We start from the raw sequence: 25,745 nt of genomic DNA, 5'->3' as shown, positions 1-25,745 counted from the left end.
CCTTAACAATAAAAACACATTTCATATATCTTACATACTAAGTTATCAGGCAAACTTCTTTCAATTTTTAATTGCCATTAACACTAATAAAACTTGTTAAAATAACTAATTTTTCTTCTCTTTAAATACTTACTAGCATGCAATACCAGAAACAGGTTTTTAGAAGCTAGTTGGTAGGGGAGTCTCACTGCCGACAAGCTTTCCAGATATAAAATTACTTTTTATTATTATTATTATTAATTCAGATTTTATTTAATAATGACTCTTTGGAATAGGCCATTTAAATACATTAATTTAAACAATGTTTTATTAAACTTTTTATAATTATTTATAAACATATAACTATATTATTTTAAGAGAAATTTTACTTTCACAAAACACATTTCTTTATTTAAAGTTGCCACAATACCTTCTACAACTTGCCACATGCATTTAAGTTTCAAGAGTTTATGAAAATTAGCCATCATACTTAAGGGCAGAACACACCTTTTAGAAAAAAAACTTAATAAATTTCAGCCAGCATTCTCACAAAGTTTTAACCTTCTTTAATATTCATTTAAGTTTTATGTCCTTCATTTTATCCTGTGAAGAAAAATAAACTATTCATTTCAATCCAGTCAAGAACATTTTATGAAAAACTTATAGTAATTTTGTCAAGCAATACTTAAAATTTTTATCATTGTAGATATCTTATTAACATTTAAACTTGTGTATTAATATAAGGGTTTATTTAATTTTTTGCCATTAGAATAGAGCTCTTTTAAAAAAATCTTTATTAATTAATTTATGTTGTTTCAAGCGACAGCCTCCTTTCTTAAATGAGTTTACAGTTCTAAAACATTTCAAAGATTTCTACAGTCTTACAGAGAGGGATATTTTGGCCTTGACACCCTAGGGAGATTCTTCTTTTCACCTCCTTCACTTTCCCCCCTTCCAAGCAGTCGGGTGCACAATGATCAAAAAGGAATGTAGCTTATGAGTAGAAAGTGTGTACTCACTGGAAAGGCGCAGGCCTCTTCCCCCTTTCCAGCTTTCTGCCAAGATGGGCAGAGAGAACTTATTCAAACTCAGCACCCCTCCCAGGGACCCATCCTCCCTGACTGGGGCAGCCCCAACAACTCGAGTTCATGGCACAGACACAGATGGTCTCCAAGCCCCGGCAAAAGGGTGGACCAGAGACAAGGCAGCAGAGCATGCACAAACATCCAGACTCTGCAAACATCCAGACTCCACAGTTTTGCTCTATAATCAATTCACCCCCTTCCCAATGAGGGTTCAAACTTAATTAAATTCTACTTTATATAACCACACATCTCCAACACTAGCATTGAGCTGAAACAGATAGAAGCCTAATGGTTGTTAATCTGAGTCACAATTATATATATATATATTTTTCCAGCATGGCTGTCCCCACAGCCATCACAAACCTTAGAGAGAACACTTAACATTAACATCTGGTATGAAGCGAATTCATTCACAATTCAGCACCATAACAAACGATTCCAGCTGACCTCTTTCACTGTTTAACTTTATACCCAGACAAAGTTTCACTAGGAAAGCTGATCCATTTTCCTGTAACCACGTTTTTTTAAAAAAATCCAGACCATTATTCAGGATGTTAGGACTTGAACCTATCATCAGCCCCTCCTATTATAATCAAGCCTTCACTCCTTCAGCGGATGTAAGACCAGTACCAGGTTCTAACATGCAGTTAGACAAACCCAAAACACAAGGCCTTTTTCACGGTTTTTCTCCTTTTTCCAGACCTAGATAGAATGGCTTCCCCCCAGTTTTCTGGGGCTACTAGGGTTCTCTTGGGAGGTGATCAGCCTCTCCTTCCTAACAATTAGAGCTATGGCTTTCCAGACTGTGCTCACAGGGGAGTCTTACCTTCTTCCATGTTCGGAGTTCTTTTCAGTTCCTAAAATCTTTCTCTTCTGACCTTTCATTGCCCTCGATTTTCATTTTGAAGATTCTGTTGGAGCCTAAATATTTCTGGATTAAATTTAATCCAGGAGCACCCAGATTTGGGGTTCACATGAGTCCTCCCAGCTTCCTTGGGGAATTGGAAGGGGCAGCAAAATGCTACCATCTCTGGCCTTCATTTGCAATCCTGGGAGTCTCCAAATATGTTGTAGAATTTGATACTAGGTTCAATTATTTGCCAGGACTCAGGAATGATTTTGAGAAGGAAAAATGGTTTACTGATGGCTGACCAGCCTCAGGAGCTTTCCATTTCAATCCCAAGGCCCCACCAAGTTTTTTGAGTCCCTTTATACAGAGAAGAAAGACCAAATGGTCCCTTTGTTTCAATTCTCAATAGGCTTGAATTAGCACATATCTTCCATTTCTGTTGGAAACTGAGTCATGTTGGTCTCACAATGGGACATGTGCTGTTTTCATGGCTATGCTTTTAACATAAAAGAATGCAGCACTTAAGCCATTCAACTGAACAGGACAGAGCTGCCCAGGGCAGGGAGAAATACAAGCAAACACACGTTGTAGTTTGAAAGGAATACTAAATCTTTGCACTTTGAGATAAGTTCTTTAATTTACAAGTCTTTTTAATGGGTAGTTACACTACTTGTTATCTCAATAGTTTGAGTATATATAATGCCACATGTAGAAAATAAAGTTGTCTGAGGAGTGACTACTCACAGACCCCCTGATCCCAGCTCTCTCTTTCTTCCTTTGTTTCACTCTCTTTCTTTCTTTCTTTCTTTCTTTCCCGATACCCTTTGGGTCCAAATCTCCAACATCTGGCACCCAACATGGGGCCCAAAGAAGTTAGCGAGGCTTCCAAATCAGTATTGGGAACCACGGAAAAGACCTCATCAAGGGTCGTGTGTGACGTCCAAAACAAAGTGACTCGAGTCTTCAAGATTAAGTAAGTAACATTTCTGCAAAGATATCAGGGTAATGGATAATTGAATTGGACATGTGGAAGAACATTTGCAAGTGTTAAAAGCCTTGTTGAAAGCTAGTGGGGTGCCTGTAAAAGTTGTGAGTTAATAGAATTGATTATTTTAGTACAACAGCATTGTAGTTGGTTTCAGCCTCGGGGATGTAATGTCTTAAGTTTAAAACAGTGGAAATGTGTAACAAAGGCTTTACAAAAAGCATGTCAGAAAGGGGAATCCATTCCTTTATCTGCGAGGACTTTGTGCCAGCAAATTGTTGCCACATTAGATCCTTTACAATCAGATAAAGATGAGGAAGAAGAAATTATTCTATTTTCAAAACCCATAGACAAAAAGAAAATGGAGGGCCATTTGAGAGAACTAAATTCTCAACCAAAAGGTGGAGGAGAATCTCCTGGCTTTATGCCTAATCCCAGTACTAATCCTTTTATAGATAAAAAGACAACTGTCTGCTCTAATGAAATATCCAATCTCTATATATCTCATCCAGGTGCTTATCCTAGCTTACATTCAGTTCAACCTACTGTGCCTGATGAGCCGCTGCTTGTGGTTGCCCCAACCTCAGCACCTGAATTTTTTTCACATATGGCAGATACTTTACCCTGTGTTAGAAAGATAGTTGTTTCCAACTCCACTCCTCAAACACCCTTGATGAGCTGTTCATTGCAAGGATCTTCACAAGGGGATCTGGAGGCTGTGCAATTTTTATCAGCTTTTCCGGTTATATCACAACCAACTCCATCAGATGCTAATAATCCTCAGGGAGGTGCTGAGTTCCATAATGAACTAATACCTTTTAAACTATTGAAAGACTTAAAACAGGCTTGCGTGCAGTATGGTGTTAATTCTCCATATATGTTTGGCTTAGTTCAGGGCATGGCTCAGGCAGATAAATTGATTCCTTGGGACTGGGAAATGTTAGCCCATACTGTTCTTAGCCCTGCTGAATTTCTGCATTTTAAAACTTGATGGACCGATGAGGCTAATATGACTGCCTGGCAAAATGCTAGTCAAGACCCTCCGGTGCTTTTATTGGCAAAATAGCTATTGGGAACAGGAGCTTGGGCAGGAGTTGGCAGACAAATGCAGTATGATGATGTAGCAATAGTTCAAGTTAGAATGTCCTCCTTAGCAGCTTGGAGAAAAATTTCAGCCCCTGGGAGACCTGTACAATCCTTTGCTAAAGTTATACAAGGAGTAAATGAGCCATATGTAGAGTTTGTAGCTAGGCTATCAGATATTATTCAAAAAACTATAGAAATTCTGGTTGCTAGAGACTTAATTTTATTAACTGTTGTATTTGATCAAGCAAATAGTGAATGCAAAAAAACTATTAGACCCGTTAAGGCAGAGGGAGGGTCAATACAAGACTATATTTAAGCTTGCCAGGACATAGGTTACACCCACCCACCAGATGGCCTTATTAGCTGCAGCAATAAGGGGCGATCAAAGACCCCAGACTAAAATAGGAAATTGTTTTAAATGTGGGAAATCTGGTCATTTTCAAAATGATTGCTAAGCCACAAAATAATGGGGGAGGAAAAACCCCCTCTAAACTGTGCCCTATATGTCTAAAGGGCTTTCATTGGGCTAATGAATGTAAGTCTAGATTTCATAAAAACGGCTCTCCCATTTCACTGTCAGGAAACTGCTTTGTGGGCTTAGCTCAAGGCCCTCAGACAAACAATATGAGCCTACAGGAAAGATACCCAGTCAGCAATGGCCAGCAGCATGCATCCCAGTTTCTGAATTAAGGGCAGCTACTCGAGGGAATGCTGCTGTTGATTTACCTTCTACAGAATCTAAACTTATTACTCCTGCTATGGGTATGCAAACTATACTTATGGACATAAAAGGCCTATTACCTCCCAAAACTGTTGGCTTAACTGTAGGAAGGAGTAGTTTAACTATGAAGGACTGCTAGTACAAATTGGCATTATAGATAGTGATTATAAGGAAGAAATTAAGGTTATGGTGCAAGCTGTTAGTCAAGTACAAGTTACTTTAGGGCAATGTATAGCTCAGTTATTACTCCTGCCCTATCACAAAGTTTGCACTCTTCCTTTTGCTAGAAATAGAGGATTTGGGTCTATGGGGAATGAAATTTACTGGCAAACTTTTGTAGGCAATGATCGGCCTGAAGTTGCTATTACTATTAATGGAAAAGTGTTTGGGATTAATAGACACAGGAGCTGATGTGTCCATCATTGCTAAAGGATATTGGCCTCAATCATGGACATTACAAAAATTCCCAACAGTCTTTACTGGCATTTGCACTATGACAGATATTTATCAGAGTACCTCTATTTTTCATGTATTAGGATCTGATGGGCAAAAATCTACCCTAAAACCTTATGTGGCTGATGTTGGACTTAATTTATGGGGCCGTGATTTACTTAGTCAGTGGGGAGCTTTTGTTCACTTTCCTACATTGTCTGAGCAGGCAAAAGCTTTATTTATAGATATGCAGTATAACCCTAACATACATCAAAAAGGGGATCATAGAGGACTTGGTTCTGTTACACTGAGACAGGATTGAGAGATGCAAAATTTAACATAGGGGCCATTGCAATAAAGGGCATTACTATTCCCATAACCTGGCTTACAGAAGCACCAGTGTGGGCTGATCAATGTCCCCTGCCTGTGGAAAAACTCAATGCCCTTCATAGTTTAGTAAAAGAACAATTATCTCAGAAACATACTGAACCCTCAAATCATCCTTAGAATTCTCCAGTGTTTGTGATAAAAAAGAAATCTGGAAAATGGTGAATGCTAACTGATCTAAGAGCTGTTAATAAAGTTATGAGCCCTATGGGAGCACTGCAACCAAGGGTTCCACAGCCCTCTATGATTCCTAAGAATTGGTCTTTGATTATTATAGATTTGAAAGATTGTTTCTTTACTATTCCTTTGCATCCTCCTGATAAGGAGAAATTCGACTTTTCTGTTCCTGCTATAAATAATCAATTCCCTATGCAGAGATATCAGTGCTGTGTGTTGCCTCAGGGCATGATGTACGGTCCTACCAAGTGTCAATTATTCGTTCATCAACCACTACAGGTGCTAAGATAAAGGTTTACAAAAGCCATGATTATTCATTATATGGATGGTATATTACTTGCACATTCTTCAGACAAGTTACTGCAATTGTTTCAGTATGCTGAAAAAGTGTTTCCTGAGTATGGGTTACAGATTGCCCCTGAAAAAGTTCAGCAGAATACCCCCTATTGTTATCTGGGTATGCAATTGGCAAATGGATGCATATGCCCACAGAAAATACAATTCAGATGTGATAAGTTATAAACCTTAAATGACTTTCAATAACTTCTGGGGGATATTAATTGGATTCATCCTACTCTAGGCATTTCTAACTAAATGTTGCAGCACTTATTTCAAACTTTAGAGGGAGATTCTGCCCTCTTGAATCTGAGGAAATTATCCTCAGGGGCAGAAAAAGAATTAAATCTCATTGAAGAACGAATTTCATAGGGACAATTGACTCAAATAGATCCTGACAAAACCATAGACTTGGTGATTTTTTCTACCCCGCAATCCCCTATGGCCCTGTTCTGGCAAGATGGCATATTAGAATGGGTACTTATCCCCAATAATAAACAAAAAAGATTGCAAACATATTTACAAAAACTTATTTCTATTATTGCTAAAAGTCAACGGCTCATGCAACTTAAAGTGACTGATCCTGATTGAATAATATGTAGTCTGTCTAATGACGAAATTAAATATCTTTATGCTACAAACACACAATGGCAAGTTGCTATTAGTGATTTTCAGGGAATTATTGATAACCATTACCCCACTTCTAAGCTGTTAACATTCTTACGGAGAACAACTTGGATTTTACCAAAAACAGTTAAGTCATTTCCAATTGAAAATGCACTTACCATTTTCCCAAACGGTAGTAGCAATGATAAAGCGGCTTATGTCACTCCTTTTACAGAATAGGTTTGGCAAACACCTCATACTTCTGCACAACGTACAGAATTATCAGCTGTTCTTGTGGTCCTACAAACATATTATTTCTGATTCTGAATATGTTTGTTTAACCATTGCTCAAATTGAAACTGCTAATATCTCTGTAACAGATGAGCTTTCTCAAATGTTCCTACAATTGCAGGCACTCATTCATCAGCGAGTAAATTCTCTGCACATTACCCATATTGATCACATTTTGCTTTACCTGGCCCCTTATCTGCATATAATGCACAAGCTGATATTCTGGTAGGGTCTATACAGTATGCTGCCAAATATCATGCTCTAACTCATATCAATACTAAGGGACTGTGACATAAATTTCCATCTTTAAAAAAATTACAAGCACAAGATATTATAAAACATTGTTCTACCTGTGGCCCTCTCATGTCAGCACCCTTTGATAAAGGCACTAATCCCCGAGGGCTGTCTCCAAATCAAATCTGGCAAATGGATATCACACATGCTCCAACTTTTGGTAAATTGCAATATGTTCATATTTGTATTGATACTTATTCTCACTTTCTCTGGGCTACAGATAATGGTCCAGCTTATTCTGGCAAACAGTTTGCAACATTTTGCTCTAAATATTCCATTGTTTGTGTCACAGGAATTCCTTATAGCCCTACAGGTCATACCCTTAAACAAATATTATTAAAGCAAAAAGGGGGAGATGATGGCATTATAGTACCAAAGGACCAATTGGCAAAAGCTTTATTCACTTTAAATTTCCTTAATATATATGATTCAATAACACCTGCTGAACAGCATTATGCATTGAATAAGAGTAAAGAAAAGGTATTGTGTAACTCAGCTGAACATCTGCCAATATATTGGAAAGATGTACTAACTAACACTTGGCAAAAGGGAAAGGTTAACGTATGGGGGCGAGGATATACTCTTGTCATTACAGAAGATGGGGAACAAATTTGGCTGCCGGCTTGATGGATTAAACTGCAGATTGAGAAGAAAGAGAATTTTGATGGTGATTTCTCCTCTCCTGATCATATTAATGGTAACTCTGAGTCATGCAGATGAAATTTACACTTATTGGGCATACATTCCTAACCCACCTCTAGTACATGCTCTAACATGGAGAGACACATCATTTCCTGTATTTTTTAATAAAACACATGTGTTTACTGGGCCTATAGATGACAGACTACATTTAAAACCTGATGAAGAAGGGAAGGAAATATATAATCTTACCCTTCCTTGTGATCACAGACCATTATGTTTTGGAAAAAGTCCCCTTGCATGCAGACAAAAAATAGGACTGTGTTTATCATGAAAAGTAATGGTACCAAATTATTAATAACTTTGTTTCCCTCTTATAGTTCATTCATAACTAAAAAACAAGATTATAATTGTCCACCCCGAGAACCTGAAGAGAAGGAGGGATGGCAGAAATGCCATATAGGAAGAGGATCTGTCGTTTTTAATGATTCCTACGGAATAGTGTGGGAAAGTGCTCCTATGGGGACCCCCAAAGAATATAATGGTAGATCTATATGGTATGGACTTAACAACAAGGGTCAACGAGTTAGTGTGCAATATCCTTTTTCAGAATCTCTTTTCTTGGGTGAACAAGTGATATATACTAACAATTTTACTATTTACTAAAGGAAAATGGTTACCAACCCCTTGGATTAATGACACGTATAATCTTAATATACATAAGAACCTGTGGAAAGTATTTCTTGGAATTGCCCCTACTTATGAATGGATTGATAATTAGAGTCAAACAGGTCAATATCTACAATGAAATCAAACCTATCAATGGAAAGCATGTGTCAGGGATCCTTTTGTATTTATTATTGGAAAAATAACTATAAAAGATAATGCCTTGTTTTATAAAAATGGTGCCTTGTATACATGTCTGTCAGAAAGTGTGTTGCAGGATGGAGACACCATCACAATAGCCAGAAGATGATGAGGTATATGGATTCCTGTCCAAATAAACCAAATATGGCAGTCATCACCTGAAAGTCAGCTATTGCTTCACATGGTGCAAGAAATCCTGAAATGGATCAAAAGTTTTATTGGACTCCTAATAATTAGTGTAATGGGACTGATTGGAATCATCACAGCTGCTGCATCTGCTTTGCGTGAGACAGTTCAGACTCAACAATACGTGCATGATTGGCATAAAAATGCTAGTGATTTCTGGCATAGCCAAGAGCACATTGATGAACAGTTATATAATTGGGTTAATGATTTAGAATCAGCTGTTTTGCATATTGGAGATAATTGTACAATTTAAACTTGTTAAGGGGATGGAAATTAATTAGAATGAAAGCAACTTTTGTACTACTTCTCTTGCCTATAATTCATCTGACATAGAAAGGAGAAAAATTAAGAATCATTTGCTAGGCCATAAAAGTAATATATCTTTGGAAATAATTAAATTACAAAGAAAAATATTAGAAATGTCTCAAAATCAAATTCATGTGGCCAATGATAAGGATATTTTTTTCAGAAATGATTTCATGTATTACAAAATTTAACCCAGTTAATTGGTGGAAATCACAGCATTTCCTGTCAGCTTTAGGAATAGGGCTAATCATATTTGTACTGTTGCTCATGATTTTCATCTGTGCTGGACAGTGAAAAAAAAATTGTGAAGTGTAACAGCCATGAGACATGTGAATAATCTGGTGCTAGCAAAAGCACTTCAATAACTTCCCCAAGTCGAAGAGCTTGGCAGATAGTAAATGACGGGTAAGACTTTCAAAAGGAGGGCAACCTAATACAGGCACGGTCACATTGACTAAAACAAAAAAGGGCAAATATTGGGAACTGAGGCATGGTGGTCTCGCAAAGGGAGATGTGCTGTTTCCATGGCTACACTTTTAACATAGGAAAGCAGCAATTAATCAACAGGACAGAGGTGTTCCAGGCAGATAGAAATACGAGCAAACACACTTTGTAGTTTGAAAGGAATACTAAATCTTTGTACTTTGAGATAAGTTCTTTAACTTATGAGTCTTGTTAATGGGTAGTTACACTGCTTGTTATCTCGATAGTTTGAGTATATATAATACCACATGTAGAAAATAAAATTGAGGAGTGACTACTCACAGACTCCTGATCCCAGCTCTCTCTCTCTTTCTTTCTTTCTTTCTTTCTTTCTTTCTTTCATTCCTGATACCTTTCGGGTCCAAATCTCCAACACACATCCTAGGTTAGCTTTTAGCATGCACATAAAACATTCTATATAAGCATTTAGGCAATTTGGTTTGCATTTCCCCTGAATATTCAAAGTCTATAGAGTTTGCATTGATAAATTGTTTCCTGGGACTGGAGCCATGGTCTCCAAGGGCAGGACTACAGCCTCTTATCATCCCACAACCACAAGTCACAGACAGCTTAGGTTATCTTTTAAGAGACAAAGAGCCTCCCACCCATAGTCCACATCAAACCACTATCGTAGGGGCAACTGGCAAAAGTGCCCAATGGGCCTTCCTTCAACCAGGACCTGCAACATTGGGGGAAAGGAGTTCACTCACAAACTCCTTTATCTTCCAGAGTGCCAAGTCCCCCTCCTTGGTCAAGGCCTGCTTTCTAAACCACAGACTCAAATTACCTTTGATGCCTCAGGGAAATCCACACTGGCACTGGGGCCACAAGACTTTCTGAAAATAGTGCTAACCCTTCCTCTGTAGGAGGAATGGAGACTGTATTGCCTCAGTGAGAGTGGCCAAACCATGGCCATGCAGCTCCCCTTTGAAGATGTGCCTGAAGGCAGAGCGTAACCCAATGGGGATAGCACATGACATTCCTCCAATTATTATCAAAATAATGCCTACAGCCTGTCCAGTAAGCATAAGGCAATATCCAGTTCCACATGAAGTGCAAGAAAAGGTCCAGCTACATATTCAGACATTACTGAATGAGGACATATTGAGGCCATGACAGTCTCCGTGGAACACCCCACTCTTCCTAGTTAAAAAGGCTGATGGAGATTACCACCCAGTCCAGGACTTACGAGCAGTTAATTCAGCAGTAATAATCCTTCATTCTGTGGTTTCTAATCCCTATACTCTTCTTAGCTTAATACCCTCATCGGCAAACTACTTTTCATGCCTAGATCTTAAGGATGCCTTCTTCTGCATTGAAGCAGCTCCCCAGAGCCAGGCAATTTTTGCCTTTACATGGGAAAATCCAAACTCAGGTGAAAGGCAGCAGGTAACAAGGATGCAATTGCCTCAAGGATTTAAAAATGCACCCACTATTTTTGGACAAGACCTGACCAGTGATCTCAAATCCTTCAAAGCAGGAAGCCATAACTGTTTTCTCCTCCAATATGTAGATGTCCTCATTCTCGGAGTCCCACCTATCAAGAATGCTCTGGTGAAACCCATGGTATTTTAAAGCATCTACAGAAAAAAGGCTATCAGGTGTCTAAGAGAAAAGCCCAAATATGCCTACCTAGTTTACAAAATAATGCAGGGGCGCCATGAATTGGGGCTTGAAAGAAAGTAAGCGCTCTGTAGTCTCCCTGAGCCTAATACCTGCCAGAAGCTGTGAGAGTTCCTTGGGGCAGCTGGATTCTGCTGCAATTGGATCCCCAATTTTGGGGCCCTCATGCACCCTTTATACGAAGTCAAAAAGGAGGTTGGGGGGAATTGTGATCCCCTGCTCTGGGAAAGCCCAGAAAAATGCTTTCACTGCTCTCAAACAAGCTCTAATAGAAGCACTGAGCCTCGGACTTCCAAACCTCACTAAGCCATTCTACCTCTAGGTTCACAACTGCCAAAGCATCGCAGTAGGAATACTCACTCAGTACAGTGGTTCATGGCAAAGACCTGTAGTGTATCGATCCAACCACCTGGACACTGTAGCCCAGTGATGGCCCTCATATTTGCAAGCCATAGGAGCTGCAGCCATGCTTACAGTAGAAGCTATACAATTAACTCTTTGGCAGCCTATAATTGTACGGGTTCAGCATGCTATAATCACAATCTTAGAAGCCAAAGGACACATTGGCTTACTAACAGCCACCTGCTTAAATATCAAACCCTATTATGTGAAAATCCATCCATCCAGCTGGAACTTCTAAAAACCTAAATCCAAGCTGTAGGAGATATGCTAAATACAAGCCAGCTTGGAATATGGGGAATATGCAACTCACCTGGGGAAATAACCTATCTGATACTCAGATCAAACACTGAAGAAACTAACCAAAGGTCTGTTTGCATACCATCACCCTTTGTCTCCCTAATTTTATCCTCTGTATAAAAGGGACCAAGAAATGCTTTTTGGGGCTTGGTTTTCATTAGACAAGTGTCCACCAAGTCCGGACAGTCAAAATATACCAACTTCATTCTCAGAGTTCTCATGTCCTGGCCTTCAATACCACACACACCTGACTTCTCTACAACACTAATACCAGGACAGGAGACAGGCATGTCCCAGCTCTTCTCTGGACTGTAGGGGCAGAAGCTATTATGAAATAACCATAGGCAAAGGCAAAGGCTGAGGTTAGGCTTGAAGTATCCACAAAAAAAGGAAAGGTTCATTTAGAATTTATACTTAAATAACAGTTTCAGGCTAGATTCAAACACTTATAATTTCAGTTATTATCTTTCTGCTGTTTAATAATATAAATGCATTTATAAATAATCTTAACTCAGTAACAGTTTTTGTTAAATTTTTAACCTTAAGGTGAATTGGATACCTTTATTAATTAAGCTACAGGAATTTTATTAACAACAGTTCTTTGAATTCCTGCCTTTTCTTAGTAATGGAACAAATTCTCATCTGCAAGTTATGCAATTAATTCACCAGCAAGAGAGTATTGGCATTTAAAGATTCATTTTAAACTACCATTTTACTTTTTTACCGTGAATTCTTAGGTACCAGTAACTGACAAAAGCCAAACATAGATTTTAAAGGGGCATTTCATTCCTTTTTTTCCTTTCCATTTGTAGTGTCACAACCCTGAAGTTTCCAGCCAGACCTTTGAAAAGGCTATCAAGTGATTAGTGGTCTATTGTTCCAAGCCATAGCCTCTTTTCTTCAGATGATTTTACAGTTCTAAAAATTCCAAAGTATTTCTACAGTCTTACAGAGAGAGAGATTCTGTCCTTGAAACCCTAGGGAAGGAATTTTATGACAATTATTTTGATTCTGCTTTTCAGCCCCTTCACTTCACCCCTTCCAGGCAGTCGAGTTCACAACAATCAAATAGGAACTCGGCTTATAATTAGGAGGTGTGGACCCACTGGAAAGGGGCAAGCCATTCCCCACTTTCCAGCTTTCTGCCAAAATGGGCAGACAGAGCATACTCAAATTCCCTTCCGGGAACCCAGCTAACCTGACTGAGGCAGCCCCAATAAACTTGTATATGGCATGGACACAAATGGCCTCCAAACCCTGGCAAAGGGGCAGACCAGACACAAGACAGCAGAGCATGCACAAACATCTAGAATCCGCAAACATTCAGACTCCTCAGTTTTGCCCATAATCATTTCAACCCCTTGCAAATGGCAAGGAAGAGTTCCAGCTCAACTAAATTCTACTTTACATAACCACACAACTCTAACAGCATTAAGCTGATACAGACAGAAGAACAAAGGTCACTAATCTGACCCACAAGTTCTCTCTCTATATATATATTAATCATGGCTGCCCCCACAGCCACCACAAACCTTAGAACACTTAACATTTGGTATAAAGTGAATTCATTCACAATTCAGCACCATAACAAGAGATTCCAGCTGACATTTTTCACTGTTTAACTTTACACCCAGACCAAGCGTCACTAGAAAAGCTGATCCATAGCCCACATCACCATAGTGAACTCTAAGGCTATAAAACCTTCACCTCTGAATGAAGGTCCCCCACCCCACCTCTGGGAGTTCTCAGGGTTCCAGAAATGTCCTGTAACAGCCTTGTAAACTTTCTGATGATCCTCACTTTATCTCGCAGACCACACCCCAGGTATCTGGAGATTCCCTCCACACTTCTGAGGAAGGTCTCAGTGTTCCAGACAAGTCCATGCTCTCATAGACCACCCCAGAATCCCATCAACATTCTATGCCACCCCACGTATGCCAGAATGATCACCTACCAAGATTTCTAATGTCCCCATAAATCTCCCACCTCCCATGACCTTTTGACTTCCCGGAATCAGCCTGGGGACCCATACATCCCATGAAGCAAACCAAGACTGACCCTCCCCAATTACACCCCAATTCCCCATTTCACAACAACCTGGTTTCCAGGTGCATGACTTAACTACTCTCCCCTTCCCCTGCTTGCTGGGGTTGCCCTTGAGCCCTGGATCTGCTCTAGATTGGTCATGCATGGTGTCTATGCCCCACCTCCTGTTGCCATGAATTCACGGGCTGCTTTCTCCACCCACCCCACCCCCATAGGGCCCACACTACAAAAGGCACTGCCATGGCTGGGCCCCTCCACGTGTACCCAGCAATCCCGTGGATCTGTCTCTTGCTTCAATGGTGTGTGAATGGAACAGTCCTGGGGAATCTTCCCCACACCTTCTCCGCATCGACCACCTTGCAACTGCTTCTCCAGTTACAACCTCCAGGACCATCTTCTCGGCCATCCCCCACTGCTGGGACCAGCTAACACCACTTTTTTGTGGTTACCTTCTTTTTGTCACCCAACCATGTAGTACCAGGTCCGTCAGAATTATTCCGCCAACCTGGGGGCCTCTGTGAACTGCCTGGTCAACCTGCAGCTGCAGGCCTCCTACACCTACTTCTCTCTGGTTAGCTTTCCTGGGATTCCCTTGGCACTCGTTTCCCCCAACTGTGCATGCCTTCAATCTTTGGTGCATGCATGTGCCTTACTTGTACCACCAGTTAGTCAGATGAAGGAGTCTGCAGGTGACCATTGTCTCCTCCATCTTTTCCCACAGGGCTACTATTTTGACCATGACAATGTGGCCCTGAAGGGCGTGGACCACTTCTTCTGCGAGTTGGTGAAGGAGAAGCACGAGGGCAGCAAGCATCTCTTGAAGATGCAAAACCGATTGGTGGCCATGCCCTCTTCCAGGACATGCAGGTAAATGGTGTGCAGACAGGAGGCTACACCTCCCAGCAGGCTGTGTGTGCCATGTCCCTTGATTCTGGCATTTTAGATGCCGTGTGGGTTCGTGGGGCATTGAGTTCAAATTTTTATGTGTTTTTTTAATGGTGGCTGAAGTGGAGGCACTCTCACAAGACATGGCATCCAAACAGCTCCCATGCTTTCTGGGGTGGTGTAGTTGCAGGAGACTGGGGGTTGTGCAAGGATGCTTGCAGATCCGCTTGGGGCTACATCCATTCTGCACTCATTCATGCCTGGGACGGCTGGAAAATGTGTGTGGAAAGAACTGAACCTGTTTCTTTCTAATGTACAGAAGTCTTCCAAAGATGAGTGGGGAAATACCCTGGACGCCATGGAAGCTGCCTTTGTCCTGGAGAAGTCCCTGAACAGGCCCTTTTGGATCTGCATGCCCTGGGATCTGCCAACACAGACTCCCATGTAAGTAACCCCTCCTCAGTGGCTACCCAAACTCAGATCTTCCTTGGGATGAACCCTCCACTCTAAGCCTTGACTTACTTTGATTTTCCAGGGAAATTCTTTGCAGTGCCTCACTTCCCACATTTGCCACATTGTTACCTATTGTCTCATATTACGTCTTAGTAGATTTTTCATTTCTCTTCTATTCCTCAGCTCTGTGACTTCCTGGAGAACCATTTCTTAGGTAAGGAGATGAAACTGATCAAATAGGCGGCCATCTGACCAATCTCTGAAGGTTTCCTGGCCCACAGGCTGGGTTGAGAGAGTATGTATTTGAAAGGCTCACCCTCAAGCACGACTAGGAGGCTCTGAAGCCCAGAAGCTGTAGGGGAGGGCTCTATTCCCCCAGCATCCAGGCTTTTGCCTGAGCCCCTCCAGTCAGGAGGCATCTTTCTGCCATCTTGTAGCCCTCTAACAAGCCCTGAACCAAGTGCAAACAATAAAGCTTTCTGCAGGAGGTGGTGATGGTGAGTGTGTCTTGTCTGGGGAACTTAAAAGGTTTGAACCCTCTCCTGTGGGTGGTGTGCTATAGCCAGTTCTTGCCTCACTATTTATTACTCCAGGGAAGGCTGAACTAAGTGGATAGCAGGAAGCAGGCTGAGTGTTTTACAGTGTAACCGTAACCAGAAAGGGATCCTGTTTAATGAGTAATAATGGAGCAAGGCCTCTGTCAAGCTCTGAGATACTGCTTCTGGATCAACCCAGGCCGTTAGGTAGTTCTTTCGAGATTATATTGGCACATTGATGTTACTATGTAAATTAACTGTGGTAAGCAAGCACACAAGATTAGTTATGAGGGCAGCTTACCTCCTCCCAACCTGCCCAGGCTTGGAAGAGATCAGGTCCATCTTGAATGCTAGGGTCTTCCCAATGTAAAGCACTGACTCAGTAGCAAGAACTACTGAGGATCTGAGCACCTGGGAGCTTACAATGTACAAGAAGAGCTGAGCTGGGGTTTTGGGTCTTAGTTGAGAAAGGAGAGCTGAAGGTAGGGTTCATATTCTCTAAAGAGAACGGAAGAAGCTTGCAGCATCTTGGGGCAAGCAAGCAAACTGCTGTGTCAGCTCTGACTCCCACTCCTTTGGTTTTTGGTAGAAGAGGAATCAGGAAGTGGCTGCTAGGTATCGTTTGCTCAGCACCATGCCCTCTTGCTCTCTGTACATATGATCTGGTTGTGGGGGCTCCTGTGTCTGTCACAATGATGATGACCCAGGACCTAAAACTCCTCACTCAGAGCCTCCTGTTCTCTTCATTGGTGATCATGTGCTCAGAAATGGACATGTGGCCAAATGAGCCTAGAACTATAAGGAAAAATGGTATTGTCTTTTTTCCTGAAAATAGAGCCATCTCAGCTGAGCCCTGAAAAGATTTGTAAAGCCAGTGTACCAGACCTTTCTGCCATGATAAAAATGGCCTACATATGTGCTGTAGCAACATGTGGCTAAAGGGCTACTCTGTGGAGCCTCCTTCATCACAAAGCTCCTTCCTGCCAAAGAGAGTTTGAGCCATGTGTTTGCCACTTGCAAGTCCCAAGCAGGCAAAAGAGGCCTTCCTTCCTTGAAATAACACTGGGATTCCAAACAGCAATCCAAATGTCTCCAGGACAGCAGGATACATGAGGCACTGTGAACCCATGGATGAGCAAGAGGGGGAGGTTTGGAGGATCTGAAACCAAGAGGAGGGAGGGGCCTCTATAGAGGTCCACTAAACCCCCAATTTCAACAACACCTGGGATCCTTAAATATAGATGTAGTTTTTTCACTTCTGGACACACACTTCAATCACACCCATTCTGCCCTCCCATCTCCTTCCCCCCACTGCAAACCAAGCAGGGCACCAGCACACGTGAGGGGGGCCCTCCTTGTCACCAGAGCTTGGAGATGGAAGAAACTCAAAGTAAATGTGGGTGTCTAGAACCCGGTGGACTGAGCTCTGGATGGGAAGGGGATGGGAGGCAACACAGTGTAACGTTCTAGGTTCTGCAGCCGTGTCTAGAACGCAAGTGGTTTCCTGGAGGACTGCACTGTTAGGGGGGAAGTACAGCCAGTTCCGTCCTCAGTAGGAGGTTTCCCCCAGAGGGCACAGGAGTCTAGATGGAGTCACCAGAGTCTGGAGTCACGGGAGTTTGTTCAGACTCACAGAACAAGTAGGGTCTGGTCCAGAAAAGGGCAGAAAGTGGTCCTGAGCCTTTTCTAGCAGGAATGAGGGGCCAAGTGGTTCTGCCCCTCATTGCTTGGCCAAAGTGGGAGTGTGTGACAATGGGGCCTGGGTGGGCACTGGACCTAACCGAGGGGGTAGAGGCTGGGAGGAGGAATCCCCCAGCAAATCTGAACAACCAGGTGGGGGCTGGAGCTGAGAACACCTGAGGGTCCTATGCTGGATCCTGAGATCTGGGGCTGAAAAGGAGGACCTCTGCATCCAGGTATCCTAAGTGTCTGAAAATGTCCAATCTCTGGATGTATTGCCCCATTAGTAGAGACATTACAGGGAAATCAGCGCTTGGTGGCTCCCAGGCCAGGCTAGGACATGGCACACACAGCAAGGTCTAGAATTTGCAAGCCAGAAAGAGCTCTAGAAGTCCAGCCTGGAAGGCAGCTGGCAGGGTTTACTGAAACCTCTAGTACTGCAGGGAAAATGGTAGAATCTTGGCCTCCAGGACCCTGGCCAGGCATGGGGGTGCTCCAGTGCACCCATTATGCATTCTGGAACAAGAGGAATGCACGATGTTGTGGATTCTGGAGTGTGGGGACGTGAGCGCTGTGCTGGGGATGCTGGATTGTATGGCAGTAGGATTGGGCCATGGACCCCACAGAGGTTTGAGGTGCAGTGGACTTGTGGACCACCGCTGGGGTCATCCGCCCTCCAAGGGGGGATTGTGGGGCAGGGCCTTAGTTGCACCCCTCACCTAAGGAGCTGGTGGGGCTGACGGGCATGCTGGGGCTGCTGAGTGAGCTGGAGAGCGCCATGTCCACGGGGCTGCACTTGCTCCAGCTGCTGAAAGAGGGGCAGGAGGTGGGGCAAGGCAGCTCTGTTGAAAGGATGTTGTGCCGGTCCTTGGTGGCCTCCTCGTCCTCATTGTAACACTCACTATCACTGGGCAGCCCATCCCCGGACTCCTCCTCATCCTCCCCTCTGGTGCAGGCTCGAGTGTCATGACAGTGAAGGTGAAGGCAGCACCGAGGCAGGGTGTGGTTAGCAGTAGCCTGGTCCTGTGAACAGGGCACGGGCACACAGCGCAGAGTGGGCTGTGGGCACCCCACAGGCTGGCCCAGGCATCCCAACGCCCTCAGGGTCCCTGGGACCTCCTTCTTCCCCCACCCCCCCAGCGCCTGGTGCTCCAGAGCCCACATCCAGTCACTGCGTCCACCTCATGGGGCTCAAAGTGAAGTGGTCAAGAAAGGCCTTGGCCAGCACCATGTGGCTCATGGACATGTAGTACTGCAGGGAAGGCAGGGGATGGGGATTTATGGGCATGGTGCTGGACCCCGCCCACAGGCCCTGGCCACACTCCCTATGCAGATGATCAACCCAAACAAATTTTTGAGTCCCTTTTATACAGAGAGGAAGGACAAATAGTCCTTTTGTTTCGGTACTCAATAGGATTGAATTAGCATATATCTTCGACATCTTAGGTAAGCTTTTAGCATAGACTTCAAACATTCTAGATAAGCTTTTAGACCATTTGATTTGCATTCCCCTGAATATTTAAAGTTTATAGACTTTGCATTGTTAACTGTTTCCTGGGACTGGAGTCGTTGCCATGGTTAACAAGGGCGGGATTGCAGCCTCTTACTGTCCCACACCCACAAGTCACAAACAGCTTAGGTTATCTCTTAAGAGCTATAGTGCATCCCACCCATAGCCCACATCATTACCCCCTTATGCCAAAGTTTATCTTGCTAAGTTTTGGCATAATTATTGTTGGAGCTATGAAGTCGATGGCTGTTTGTTGTTTTGATTGATTATTTAACTATCAATTTTCAGTGTAGCATTCAGGAATCAGTTTCCAGTACCTTAGAAGTTTTCACTACAGACAGTAGAATTTTGGGGCAGGAGCCCCCCTGCAGTCATCTTGGGGCCACTGGAGTCTATGTAGATTTTCAGTCAGGCTCTAGATCCATCTATTAATTTTGTTTTACCCTTAAAGAGTTTACACCTTTACTCTCAAGGGGGTGCTGAATGGAGATGATCTCTTTTCTGTAACTGCTTCCTGCTGGCCATGGGCTGTAGTTATTGCCTAACGAGGTGTAAAACTCTAATTTAACTGGAGGAAGATGGATCTGGCCTTCTGTACGAAGTTGGATGAAGTTTTCATATGGTTAATAAGATGTTCACTCTGATAGAAACAAACTCAATTAAAATTTGGAATATCCATTTTTAAAAGAGGACATTGGATTAAAGAGTTAGACAAGGTTAGGTGCTTATAAAGATGGCACTCCTTTTTAAGAGCTGGTGGGAACACTATATATATATGTTCTCAGTTATTTATTTTTAGAGAGAAATTGCAATATATACTTAGCTTTGTTTGAAGACACATTTCAAGCTGTTTAAAGATTGGCACTCATGTGCTCTGTCAGATGCTCCTGGTGAACTGGCACCCTTTGGGCAGTTGGTTTCATTCAGGATTAATACACCAGGTTGGAAATTTTCTTAGTTCGTAGCTCTGGGAGTGATCAGAACTACAGAATAAGGTTTTTTTACATTTGGGTTTTAATTGTACAATTTCTGGTAATTTTGACTTGTTCAATAGGTGGCTCATTATTAGTAAGCAAGCCTCAATTTTGCTACACAGTAGAGTACAGTAGAATATAGTAAGTTGACTGATCCTGGCTGAGACTGTCACTTTATTCTATAGACATATTTATTGACTGTTTAGAAAATGAATTTAATAGAAATTTAACATGTCTAATAGACTTTTGTACTTGATCCAAAATAGAAAAGATAACATTATTATTATTAGGCATATATTTATAACAGGATAAAAGTACAGCACTTATTATTAATTAATGTATGACTTAATGCAAAGGTTCAGATTTGCAATTCACAGTTTTAATTTTAAGGCTTGTAACACATTACATGTTATCACTCCATGGGAGCATGCCATAATGCCAATTGTGTTTAAGTTTTACTTACAGTATCTTGGTATCATGGCTCCACTTATCATGTTCTTCACAATGAGCAAGTCGCAGCATTGTTGATTTTAGAGGGAGTTTCCAGTATTCTACTAGCCTGGTGCATAGTGCTCTCTGGCACTATGAAACAATGCCAGTCTGGAGGCGATATCCATTGTACACCTGGCTCTACTGAGTCATCATTGGCTGCTGCAGGAACTTGAAATTGCAACGTACTTTCCATCGACTTCAGGAGCAGAACCAGAGGCTGATAGAGCAAATATTTCTAATTGAGGGGATAGTGACCAGCCTAGCCAATAACTCACACGGAGAGGCAACTTTTAATGTATCCAATGCCTGGTTGGAATACACAAAAGAGTTTGACAATGTTAAAGTTTATTCCTTGTTTTTCTATATTTTAAACAATTTAATGCAACACATCCTATATCAAAAGACTGTTTACTTACATAATTTTACCATGAAGATAATAGTAGGTATTTTACTGTAGTAATAGAGGGAAAAAACAATTTCATTGTTAAAATGAAAACAGAAGATTCCCAATAGAATCAAGATAACTTTTTATTACCATTCTCTTAAATATGCACCTTGTGATAGCCTTCAGACAGGTTTTGTTACCACAAAGTTAGTTTTTGCAACCAATACCAATCCAAGTTATTAGTAAAAAATGACTTTTAGGACTAGAACTATTTTAATGTTTTTAGTTTGGAAGATGTTTTACAAACTTTTTATAATTGATTATAACCACATTGACTAGATACTTTACATTTAAATAAACTTATTAAACTATAATTACTAACTAGAGAAATCTACTTTATTTCCTTAAGAGAGCATATTTACAATCTTTTTTCTTTTGCTTAATTTTATTAATGTGAACTTAAATTTTTATTAGTCTAAATGTTGTACATATAATGGTAATTTACTTTATAAGTTAACTATGGGAGATTACACTCAAGCTAAATAAAATTGAAACCATTATAGTTTATGCAAGGAATGTTTTCTTTTTTCCTTACAGGAAGCTAAAACCTTCTTTTCTTTGTTTAAGTTATGAAAATGAATAATTTTAAAGCATACTGACTACCAGGTTTTAAAACACATTACACAATTACTTAATTTGTTTAATCATAATCCAGGAAAGATCTCTACATAGTTTTTATGGACTTTTCTTTACTTACTGAAATTTGTGAATAGAGCCACTAATTACCTTTTTTTTCTTGGAAAGAAATCTTCTGGAAGAAAATAAGGCTTACTCGATGGTGGAAAAGAAAAGAATTTATTTTCCGTCTTGCAAGAAGGGGCACACAACAAGAAATCATGGCTGCACCCCGAACAAAGGAAAAAAGACACAATTTATACCCCTAAGCCTAACACACAAGCTCTTCTTCTGTTTCTCTATAGGTTGGATACTTCAGAAGTTACAGCCTATCCAAGAAGATCTAAGTTCCCCACGCAAAAGTTTGTGATTAAACCGTTCCTTTATCACATTTCAACCATTTTAGTTTTTACCTGCTCCCCTTTGTCAAATAAGGAATGGAGTTTAGTGCTGCATTGGTATTGACTTAGCTCTTTCTTGGGCATCCTTTTATTGCCTATAGGACTGGCTTAAGCTGGTTTCCTTTGTTGATGTTTAACCCGGGAGTGGGAGACTGAGGCAGTAGGTTCTCAGGTTACATTCATCAATATTTCCTTCTTTTATGTGAAAACTAAACTAATTTTTGCTTTTTTACAATTTGTGGCTGACAAAATTTTAAACTGGGAAATTACAGGGCAAACTGATTCTTAATTCCTTAGCCTAGTAGACAGGTTTAATCTGCCACACCTAGTCTTGCCTTCAATGCTTTTGCAAAGAGGAGACCCTTTCTCAATAGTTCTTATAATCAGATTTATATATGACGTTTTCATCTTGCTTAGTTTAATTTGGGCTCCAAGAATACTTATTTACATATATAACTGCATATTTAATTTTTAACATTTGGAATTGAGCTCTTTTAAGAATTTTCATTTGTTAATTTGATACTATTTACTTGATGTATGAAGACATACACTGAGCAAATGGGCAGACACAAACAGACACAGAAACACAACTCATTGATGTTACTTATAATTTGCATTATTTTATAAACTGTTTAGCTTAATTTGGGTTTCAGAAATATATATTACTTTATAACTGCATATTTAACCTCAACAATTTGAGGAAATAGGTAGACAGGTATAGTTTGACACAAAAACATAACTTTAGTTACTTTAAACTTCCAAATATTACAAAACAAGTGTGACTGCAAAACATTTCAAAGACTCCTGAAACTTTTTGTAATTTGCACTGTGACTGTGCAGTTTTACAGTATGACCACACAGTTTTACACAAGAATTTCTTTTTCTTATCTAATGGCTTGTATCCAAAATGCTCCCCATGTTTTAAGACAATTCTCTTTAGTTTAGGAACTTTATATTTTATCTTGATTTAGCAGAATTTTGGATAAGCAATGAGATTAATTCTTGAAGCCTTAGGGGGACATACTGGTTTCTCTTATGAATTGCCACTCTTAGGAAAACTGACAGTTAAAGCAGGAGATTTCCGTTATTCCCCCCAGTCCTTGAAGACAATAAAACCCCAGTGGTCTTTTAACCTTATAGGCTAAGAATTCCATCAGGCACCAATTTATTTAGTTTACACTTGAATTCATGAGAGAAAGGGTTACTAATGATATAGCCTGTGCATAAATTCAAAATTGTTTCCAAGTGTCCCTAGTGCCAAAAAATTCAAATAAATAATATAGGCCCTACAGTCTTTGAATGTTCAGAAAGCATGTAAGACTGAATGTGAATTCAAGGTTGCCTCCAGATGGAATGTGGAAGATATGCTAAATCCAAGTTGGGTCAGAATGTGCAGAATATGCAATTCACCTGGGGGAAATAACCTATCTGATACTCAGATCAAACACTGAAGAAAGTAACTAAAGGTCTGTTTGCATACCATCACTGTTTGTCTCCCTAATTTTATCCTCTGTATAAAAGGGACCAAAAAATGCTATTCAGGGCTCGGTTTTTATTAGGAAAAGAGTTAGCTGAGTCTGGCTGGTTGAAATAAACCAACTTCCTTCTCAGAGTTCTCATGTCCAGGCCTTCAATACCGCACACACCCAACTTCTCTACATTTTGGGGCTCTCCCGGGATAGTGCTGAGAACTTCAAAGGCAGCAGCTGTTGTTTGCCCCTGCCAGACATCTACAAGGAGGCCAGGAGGGCCCAGGCAAAACCCAGCCCTGGGTGCCCCTGGAAACCCCATTTGAGTCCAGAAAGAGGTGGCGGTCTTCAACAGAGCTCTCCTGGATGAACTGGAGGCACCAGAATATTTGAGAGCAAGCAAGGAGCTCTGTACATTGGACTGGTGAGACCTACGGGGGCATAGTGCTGGAAAAGCCTAATTCTAAAATTAGGAGGGAGCCTGATCAACTCTCAAAGAGGAGGCTCTAGTACTCCTGAGAATCCAGGAGGAAGCCATCTCCTTTACAGGTCTGAGAAAAGGAAAGGGGAGTGGTTGTGTATGTGTGCTTGTGGAGACTGAGTGATACGCAGAAAATTACTTCTGCAGGGCGAGCATGGAGTCCTGATCACTGGTTCCGTGGTGACCTCATACAATCCAGGGTGGTCTGGAGGGGTCCATGCAAAGGGACCCTCTTCCGTATCAGGGGCTTATACCTATCCACTAAGGTCAAGAGGAGTAGAAAGCTCCTGTAAGGGACGTGGTCAGAGAGGGATGAAGTGTAAGGCTTGAGTGACTGTTGTGCTCCGTTGGCAAAGGGTGGAAATGGGAAACACACACAGTAAAACCCCGCTAGGTTGTATGCTGAAAAACTTCCTCCGTGCATTCCTTGAAGGTGTGTATGGCATAAGGTTCCAGCCAGGAAAGCTTAGGATGCTTTGTGAATTAGAATTGCCAACTTTCAGCATGGGCTGGCCCCAGTAGGCACTTTGGATCCTGAGATCATCTGTAAAGTCCACGATGCAGTAACGGGAAGTCCAGGGCATCCAGACCAATTCCCCTACATCAATGCTTGGGAAAATGCTGTGAGCCAAACCCCACCTTGGTTAGGAAAGTGCATGACTAAGGAAGCTAGAATTTGCTTAATACAGAAACCATGGAGTGCCGTCCCAGGGACCAGACCAAAGAATCACCGTGCAAAGGGTCCAGAGAAAGTACAGCCCCAAATCCAGTGCTGATCCTCCCGTTTTAGAAGGGACATATGAACATGAATTTCCACAGCCTTATGCAATGACTCCCACCCCGGCAGTACTAAAGAATGAAAATGAGCTAGTCTCTTTAAGCAGTGCCCCATTGTTGATATCCGTGGGGGAATTGTGATGCCCACACCATACCCAACACAGCTATTATCACCATCATATGGGGCACCTATGCCATTCCTGCAGTTGCATTTATCACCATCTGTACCTGAGAGCCCTATGCCATTACCACAACAGCTTTTACTGTCTCTGCAGCAGTCTTCGGCACCTTCCACAAGGGAAAATGCAGACCAGCTGGATTTACACCCAGTTGCCCCTGGCAATGCCACTGCAGTACTGCCTGTCAGGAAGGAGACGCTGAGATGTGACAACTCAAACCACAGGGAGCGCCAGGGGCAGATGGAGCAGAGAGAAGGGCTGCTTTCCAGCTACCTCTACGTGAAGGCCGGACCTCAATCTTTTATGATGCAGATGGCCAGGTTCAGTGGGGAGACCAGACATTCATCTCTCAGCCATTTATGACAACAGATCTCTTTAACTGGAAAAGCCACACCCCACCATTCTCAGAGAAGCCTCAGGCCATGACAGACCTTTTCCAGTCCATCTTACGGACTCACAAACCCACCTGGGCTGATTGTAAACAACTTATAATGACTTTATTGAACTTTGAAGACAGACAGCATGTCACCCAGGTAGCTCTAAAGTGGCTTAGAGAGTACCCACTTGAGGGAACTTTGGACAGTCATCAATATGCCCATTTGCAGTTGCCAGAGGAAGACCCCCGTGGGATCTGAAGAGCGCCATTGGACTCAACCAACTAGAAACTTTCCATAGGGACTTAGTTGAAGGATTCAAGGCAGGGATCCACAAGGCAGTGATTATGGCAAAGACCAGTCAAATTCTACAGGTTCTGAAGGCCTAGAGTAGCA

At 41.6% G+C, this 25,745-nt stretch overlaps 1 pseudogene; it reads left to right on the top strand.

The window, feature by feature from the left end:
- The first annotated feature begins 14,547 nt into the window (after window positions 1-14,547).
- LOC101420501 (ferritin light chain-like) lies at window positions 14,548-15,748 on the top strand (annotated as a pseudogene).
- Window positions 15,749-25,745: the final 9,997 nt, after the last annotated feature.

Source organism: Dasypus novemcinctus, unplaced genomic scaffold (genome assembly GCF_030445035.2).
Source record: "Dasypus novemcinctus isolate mDasNov1 unplaced genomic scaffold, mDasNov1.1.hap2 scaffold_106, whole genome shotgun sequence".
NCBI classification, from domain to species: domain Eukaryota; kingdom Metazoa; phylum Chordata; class Mammalia; order Cingulata; family Dasypodidae; genus Dasypus; species Dasypus novemcinctus.
Note: the sequence above shows the minus strand (reverse complement) of the source record. Positions and strands in the feature narration are given on the sequence as shown.